Source organism: Propithecus coquereli, unplaced genomic scaffold (genome assembly GCF_000956105.1).
Source record: "Propithecus coquereli isolate 6110/MARCELLA unplaced genomic scaffold, Pcoq_1.0 Scaffold208, whole genome shotgun sequence".
In the NCBI taxonomy this organism is placed as follows: domain Eukaryota; kingdom Metazoa; phylum Chordata; class Mammalia; order Primates; family Indriidae; genus Propithecus; species Propithecus coquereli.
The window spans coordinates 40,920-49,040 of record NW_012145856.1 but is presented as its reverse complement, the minus strand read 5'-3'; positions in this window follow the sequence as shown (position 1 = coordinate 49,040).

The following is an 8,121-nucleotide window of genomic DNA, read 5'->3' as shown; positions in this document are numbered from 1 at the left end:
ATGGCCACACATACACGTACACATGTACATTCCGCTTTCTAGTAATGCTATTGAATGAGTATAAAAATGCTTACGATGTTAGCTAAAATGTATTAAGTGCTTATTATTTGCCATTGACTGTTTAAAGTGCTTTTCTTCATTTAAGTAGTTTAATTCTCTGAACATTTTCTGATAGATACTATCATAATGCCCATTATAGATGAGGAAACTGAGGCACAAATAGATTAACTTGCCTAAGATCATACTTATTTGGTGAAGCCAAGATAAAAGTAGATAGTATAGTTGAACATTGCTTATCTTTGATATAAAAATAAGGATTTAGACATTTATTGCAGCATAATTAGATTACAGTAACTTATATTTGTCCTATTAATATTATTGCTGTCAATGTTTCCAGTTGAAATTTTGCCTCTGCAATGGAAAAATAATAGCTAAAGCTTATACCATTGCCAGTCATAGTTTTAACACATTGACTGCCACACTAGAAAAAAAAAATTTTCCCTGGGGCCATGGTCTTTTATTAAAATGATCCTTTCTAATTTGTTATTTCCTATGTGTGAGTTATATGCAACACAATCCACCGTTTTAGAATTAAATTCTCAGTATTAATTGTAACCATAAGAACATCAACAAGTAAGGTTTTCATGAGCCAGCTGGCAGGGTTTTGCTTCATGAGGCCCCGGGCTCAAAACTAGCCTGAGTGGGCCGGGCGCGGTGGCTCACGCCTGTAATCCTAGCTCTCTGGGAGGCCGAGGCGGGCGGATTGTTTGAGCTCAGCTGTCCAGCTAATTTCTTTCTATATTTAGTAGAGATGGGGTCTCGCTCTTGCTCAGGCTGGTCTCGAACTCCTGACCTTGAGCAATCCACCTGCCTGGGTATTCCAGAGTGCTAGGATTACAGGCGTGAGCCACCGTGCCCGGTCTTAATGATCTTTTTATTAATAAATGCACCCCACAGTATAAGGTGTTAATATGTCTATAGCTTACTAGCAAAAGATTTAAGGAAAAAATATGTATTTGCATATGGCAAGTATGAGAAAGCAAATGTGGCAAAATGTTAAACATTATTTTTGCAATTTTCTATAAGATTGAAATTAATTTAAAATTAGCAGTTAGAAAAACTCTCCTCAGAGTGTATTGGTGTGTTGCCAAGGGCAGCCCCTGGGGAGCCACAGCAACGCTGGTGGTTGCGGCTTCAGTGGTGGGACTCACCTGTCTTCTCACTCCTGCTCCTTCCTTTGTGCCTTCAATAAATACTTACTCAGGAACTTGGGAGGGCCAGGAACTATCCCTTCCCGCTCCCATTTCGAGTTCCTTCAGGAAGCTGAGAGAACAGGGAAGCCCTAACCTTCGTTTGTTATGTACAGGTCCCCAGACCAAGAGCATGGGAGAAAGGACAAACCCGTGCAAACCCAGAGCATGAGCCCAGGGGCAGCATTTCATCTACCACCCACATCCTTCCTCTCTTAAGAGTCAATGATTATCGTCTATAATATACCCTCCCAAGTGGCTCCCAGCAACCCACCTCAAACAGGAACTAGACAAACTGGGTGATTTCTTGTCCCCTAACTAGCAAATATAGCAGATTTTCATGAGGTGGGAACCCAGTTTCCATGGAAACAGGAGGCAGGCAAGTGGCCTCTGCTGAGCCCTTCACTCTACATGAGCAAGCTCTGCTTTCCAGCACCTCACTTTTGGGTCCCCGACAACATAAGCCATTTCATAGTTATAGGGTCTCCTTCTCGCTCTCTTACTTCGATTATTACATATTTCATTTTCCTTGTCACATTTTCCCCATTTTAATAATTTATCTATCTCATTCCTATTACATAACCCTAACTCTGACTCTTCCCTCCTCCAATAAAATAAAATATACTTCTGATCGCTTCTTCCCACACGTTTGGATGGAGACAAATGCTGCCACAATAATAACACGGGGTGTATGCTGGAGTGCCATAGGCTGGGCGAGGCGGGAGGTGTTAAATAGGGGGGCAGAAAAGCCAGGAACCAGAAAAACTGAGACGACCTCTCAGAAGATTAGTTGTAGTGTGTTGTGTCTCCTCTCCCGGCGCTGGGACCCCTTGGGGAGTGTGATGTGTGTCTCCAGAGGCTTGGGGTGCACACCAGGGGTGCATGTCTGATTGCTGTTAGAGGAAACCAAAGGAGAGGCTGGCTGAGTCCTGCTCTGCAGGTGAGGGGGGAGTAATGAGAGGTGGGTTCCTTGGAAGAGCACTAGGGAGGAGCTGGAGGTCATGGGGTCCAGACTGACCCCTCTTGCAGCTCAGATAGCAGCCCATGGGGAGCCGAAGCTGCAGGAGGGAAGGGAGCAGCCAGTGCCCCTCAGAGGTCCGGCACTGCCAAGCACCCAAGGAAGACTCAACTGTGAGAAGAAATGTCCCTATGACACTATTATTTAAGTACTATAAAAGATGTCGGATTTGCCAGAAATTTTATCCAGTGGCCAGGAGAATGACCCCTCAGGTAGAAATTAACACAATAGGGGAAGGTGATAAAGCCTTTGTCCGAGGCCGTCTCATTATCTAGCTTGTTTAATGAGTAGTTTAACAGCCCAAGGGCTAAGCCCACAGTGAGGATGGGCTGGAAAGTCTGCTGTTCCACTGTTCCAGGGTCACAGCTTAGCACCTGAGAAATGTCCACAGGTAAAGGAGCAAAGCAATTCCTGGGACAGCAGGGCCTGTCTTCAGATCCACAGGGACAGCTGAGCATCGTCTGATGCCTCACAGGGAACTGCTTTTGTTCTTTTACATGAGATACTATGGTCAGGTCCATTCTGGGGAATTGTGAACATGTGAACAGCACCCCCATTTGTAAAAGACGTCTGTTTACACTGGGTTTGTGTGCGGGCGTCACACAACCACAAGCACAGGCCATTGTGACACCTCTGGGGCAGGTCCTCAGGGGAAGGTCTGGTCTGGCACCCGGGGAGGCTCTGGTGGGAAGCATCACCAGATGTGACCACAACCTTGAACTTCACCAGATCAGCCTTCATCCTCCCTGAGGATTTGCATAAACATCCCTACCACAGTCTCAGCCCTGTGACCAGGCCTGATAAACGAGGCCTTTTATAAGTGTCTGAGCACCCTCAGGAGGGTGAGAGGCAGCAGGATGGTGCCATCCCAGCTTCTTTGGCTCCTGCTCCTCTGTGTTGCAGGTAAGAAACTGTCCCAAGTGGACAGCACCCTCAACTCCATTTCTGGAGCTCCCTGAGAAGAGTGATGTTGGGAGGCAACAGGGAATAAATACCACTAACAGCTCAGGCCTGGTTAGGGTTTGGCTTCCTCCTTGTGGGCACATTCTGGCTTTAATAGGATCTCACAGCATCTCTGAATCAGCCCCGTGTGCCTCCGGTTGCAGGTTCCAGTGGGCAGATCGTGCTCACCCAGGCTGCAGAGTCCCTGCCTGCCTCCCCAGGAGAGAGAGTCTCCATCAGCTGCAAGGCCAGTGAGAGCCTCCTCTACACAGATGGGCAGGAGTACCTATCCTGGTACCCAGCACAGACCTGGGCAGAGCCCCAAGGTTCTCATTTACTATGCCTTCACCCGGGTAGATGGGTTGTCCACCCGATTCAGTGGCAGCAAATCTGGGACAGAATTCACTCTCACCATTGCAGACCTGCAGCCTGAGGACTTTGCAACCTATTTCTGTCTTCAAACCCTGAAGAGTCCTCCCACGGTGATTCAGTCTCGAGCACTAACCTCCCCACCAGGGTGATGAGCCTGCAGGCTGAGCCACTCCAATCAGCCCCTGGCTCAGGAGCTCCTCTGGCAGAGACAGATGAGCCCAGTCAATACACAGACATGTGAACAACAGTTTAACGGCACTGGCCACAGGCCGCCTGGAGCCCTCTCTTGTCCCTTTGTTCCCCTCTGTGGTCTTAAATATTTTGCATAGAAGAAACTTCAAAGACATAGGAGCAGCTAGACCAAAAATGTTAGAGGAACGAGGATGGATTCGTTCTCTTGCTTCCCCACTTCTTCCTCTTTGGAGTCTCTTCTGGATGTTAGAGCAGCTCCTTTTCCATCACTGTCACTCACTCCCCTTCCTTTCCCCTCAACCCTTAACTTTGGGATGCAGGTCTAGGCCATTTGCAGCCATAGGCCAATCTTCTCCACTCAGATGCAACCTCGATGCCAACTGTCCCTCTCACCACCCCCTATGCCCTGTTCACTAGGCCCCCTGATGCTCACCGTCCCCCTCACCTGAGCATTGCTCCTCCGCAGCTTTGTGTCCTGATAAGACAGACCATTTGGAATCATGGCTTAGCCATTGGCCTAGGAGTGAGAAGGTGCTAGGTCACTGGCTGTCCTAGACCCCAAAGTAATATGAACTCTGCTTTTTTAGTCATCTGTGTACACAGGGAAGGCTCCTAGTACAGACACAGTTTGGAGCAAGAGACACTGTTTACCATAGAAAAATAAAGAATTATGATTTACACAAGGGAAGCTCATTGAAGGAGCTGACAAACAGGAAGTGTATCACTTGTGCATTGAGAGAGAAATAACGTAGATTACTAAAATTCAGCACTTAAAAATAGAGTTTCTATTATTCTATTTCTTTCCATTCCCTGGATTTTGAAAATCTTCTGCTATTCATTACCTATCACAAAATCCTCTTGAACAGCACTGTCCAATAGAACTTTCTGCAATGATGTAAATAAATGTCCTATATTTGTACTGAGCAACACAATAGGCACGAGAGTGTAGTGACTAGACCCATGGGGCCACTGAACACTTGAAATGTAGCTAGTGCACCTAAAGACCTGAATTTTTAAATTCAATGTCATTTTACTCAATTTAAATTTAAATTTGAATAGCCATACATGACAAGTGCTGTCTATATTGGATACCTCATCTCTGGTGCCTCAATCCCTTCTCTGAAATTTGTCATCTCCTTCTGTCAACAAAACCTGGCTTTCCCCTGGGGATGCTGTTTCCCCTGTGGCCTTCTCTCCTATATTCCAGTACCAGAGGTGCCATAAATGTGTCCTCTTTGCTTCCCTCTGCCACTCTCTGGGCATTCTCCTCCATTTTGCCCTGAAAACCCTCAGCTTTGAATATCATGTGATTAAACAGTACCACCTATTATTCTCCCTCTACATTGAGATCATCCTAGAAACCCAAAAATATTCCGATAAGTGAAAGGACTGTGGAAAATTCCTGAGGTACAGCCATCTCCAGCAGGAATCAGGTCATAAGACTTTTGCCAGGGTCCTCATCCCACCCCCACCCCCTACACAGTCCTCCAGCTCAGGGATATTTGCTTGGACCTTGAAGAGATCTGGGGCTCAGCACCATTGAGGAGTTGAGAGACAGCAAGGTGATGTCTCTGGTCTAGGGTCTGGTCTCCTGCTGCTATGTTACAGGTGAGGAAAATGAACCAAATCACAAAAAGAGAATGAATAGTTCCCCCAGTGCGTCTTGCACTTCGCTAGAAATATGATTTAGAGATGTAACACAGAATAAACATCAGCATTATTTAATTCTCCAGATTTCACATTGCAGAGATGAACATTTCTGTTTCCTTTCCTCTTTTATAAATAAGCCACAGAACACCTAGAGGTCAAGTCTCTGTCTGTGGGTGCAAGTCCTGAGAGCAGATTGATCTTGATCTTGCTCAGACTCTAGCATTGCAGACTGTGTCCTAGAAAAGAGAATCACCATCAGCTGCAGAGACAGTCAGAGCCCCTTCACATTGGTGGGAGGAACCACGTAACCTAATTCCAGCACAAGGCAGGGAGGTCTCCCGTGCTCCTCAGTGATCAGCTGCCAGCTGAGCTCATGGTCCTGGTGCCCTTGGTTCAGTGATGGTGAGTCTGGATTGATTTCCCTCCCAGCATCAACAGGCGTCAGTGTGAGAATGTGGCGACTTATGACTGTGTTCAAACATGTAAATATCTCTACACAATGACTTGGCCCTTTGCAAAACTCCCCAGAGAGGGTGCTCAGTGAGGCTCAACAGATGTTTCCCCATCTGTGATACACCTGTGATAGAGACCCCACCTTGGGCTTGTTCACAGGCAGGTCAGAAGTGTTGTTCTGGGCCAGTCCTGAACCTACTGAAAATAAAATCACTCTTGAGAGATATCATCCTGAGGTCTCATGGCCCCTTTCCTCAAACTCTATCAGTCTATGCATTCAGATAAATAACCTCCTTTAAATATGTCTCAGACAAGGAGGAAGGCCAGGAAATGCACCTGGGGGTGAGTGGGTACCAGGACCTCCACACTGGTTCAGTGAGTCCTCATATCTCTGTTCTCCCTGATGCCACCTCTCCCTCCTCCTCCAAATCCTCCATCAGACCCTTCCCTGCCTCTTTCTCTAAACTTTCTTCTTTCTAGCATCCCTAACCATGGAATTGTGTCTTACTAAGATCCAAACCTTCTTTCTTAGTTTCCACTGCCCTGACTGCCCCACAGAAATGCTCTTCTCTGGCCAAGCTGCTCTCATTGCAGGTAACTTGCTCCTTTCTTTCATCCAGACACATGCTATCTACATTCTCCACTGGTATGGTGTCTTGTCTTCTATTTACCAAGTTTTACTCTAATTATCATCTTTCCCCTGCATCTGATCCTGTTGTTTAAAGATTATTCACCCATCTGTTGTTTATTTATTACAAATTCATGATTTCTTTCATCCACTCAACAAGCTATGCCCTCAAGTGAAAAGCATTCAACAAGAAAGAAAATAATGAGATTACAGGTTATTAGAAAAATTCTCAAGGCTCCAATTACCAGGCTCAAGATTCAGAGAACTCTACCTTGGTGAGGAGGCCAGTGAGTCTGAGCCGTTCCTCTTCCCCATATGTTGCACTCATATGTGAGGCCTGTGTTTACAGTTACTCTGTCCAATCTAGAGACCTGGGAGGTACTTATATTATTTCCTTGTTCTCTCATACACAAATTTAAGTTTTCATTAGCTTCTCTGAATTGTACAACTAACTATTAACACTTCTCTTACCAAGCTTCTCTTTTCAACTCTGACTTACATCAAGCCCTCATTATCTCTAACCTGGAATATTGAATTTTTTCAAGATAAATAAACATCAATGTATGCACCCAAAATGTTCTAAAATTTAAATGGAGAAAAAATGGCCTCAAAAGAGCCAAAAACAATTATATTTCCAGTACGAGCAAAGATGGAGCAAATACACTACAGCCTATCTTTTCCTATATAACAACTAAGAACTGTGGATGAAATATAAAATGCAAGTAAATGAGTATTCTTAAAAGTATTAATAACATACAGAAGAAGAAGGGGAGGAAAAATGTGAACAATAACTTATTAGGAGTGAGTTTTCTGTATATTTTTGTTGTTGCTATTATTATTATTAATGTTATTATTATTTTGCCATGTTTATCTCTCACCTGTGGCCTGAGGGTGGCCCAAATTGAACAACAGTATGATGGATGTGGACAATAAAAAAATAAATAGAAACCCTCTCTTTCTGGGCACAGGACTGGGAAAAGGGCCAATGTGAGCTGAGGAGTAGGGGTTTGTGTTTTAGTTTTTTCTTTCTTCCTTTCTCTTTTTTCTCTCATAGGTGTGTCACAGATCTTCACTACCACAGCATTGGCACTGAAAGAAAATTCATCATTCTTTCCAAGTTAACCAGGAAAGGGGGACTATGTGGTCTGAAGAATATAAAGGAATCCTTATTGTTTTTTTCCTTTCTCTTTTCTCTCATAGCTTGCCCAGAAAGCATCCATAGCCATACATCACCATGTGACAGTGCAAGGAGATAAAACTCTGAGAGAAACACATTTTTCTGGCCAGAGAAACTGCAAAAGGAGGCTTCAGAGAGTCAGAGAATGGGGGAGAATACTGGAGAGGGTGCATATTTTATTCTTGTGTATGAAGTAACACTAGCCCCAGGCTATGTTCAAGCTCAACACAAGCAGAGCAGACCCAAAGAAACAAAAAACGCTTTGAGATCTAAAGTATTATAATCATATGAACTAAAGCCCCAAGTCCCAGATTAACCCTTGAGTGGATCATGCATGGTATGGATCCAAAAAGCATAGCAAAAGCTTTGAAAATTGAACTTATATTGGAACCACTGTCTACAGAAGGCATGACAGAACAAGCAGTCTGAAACTAATAGA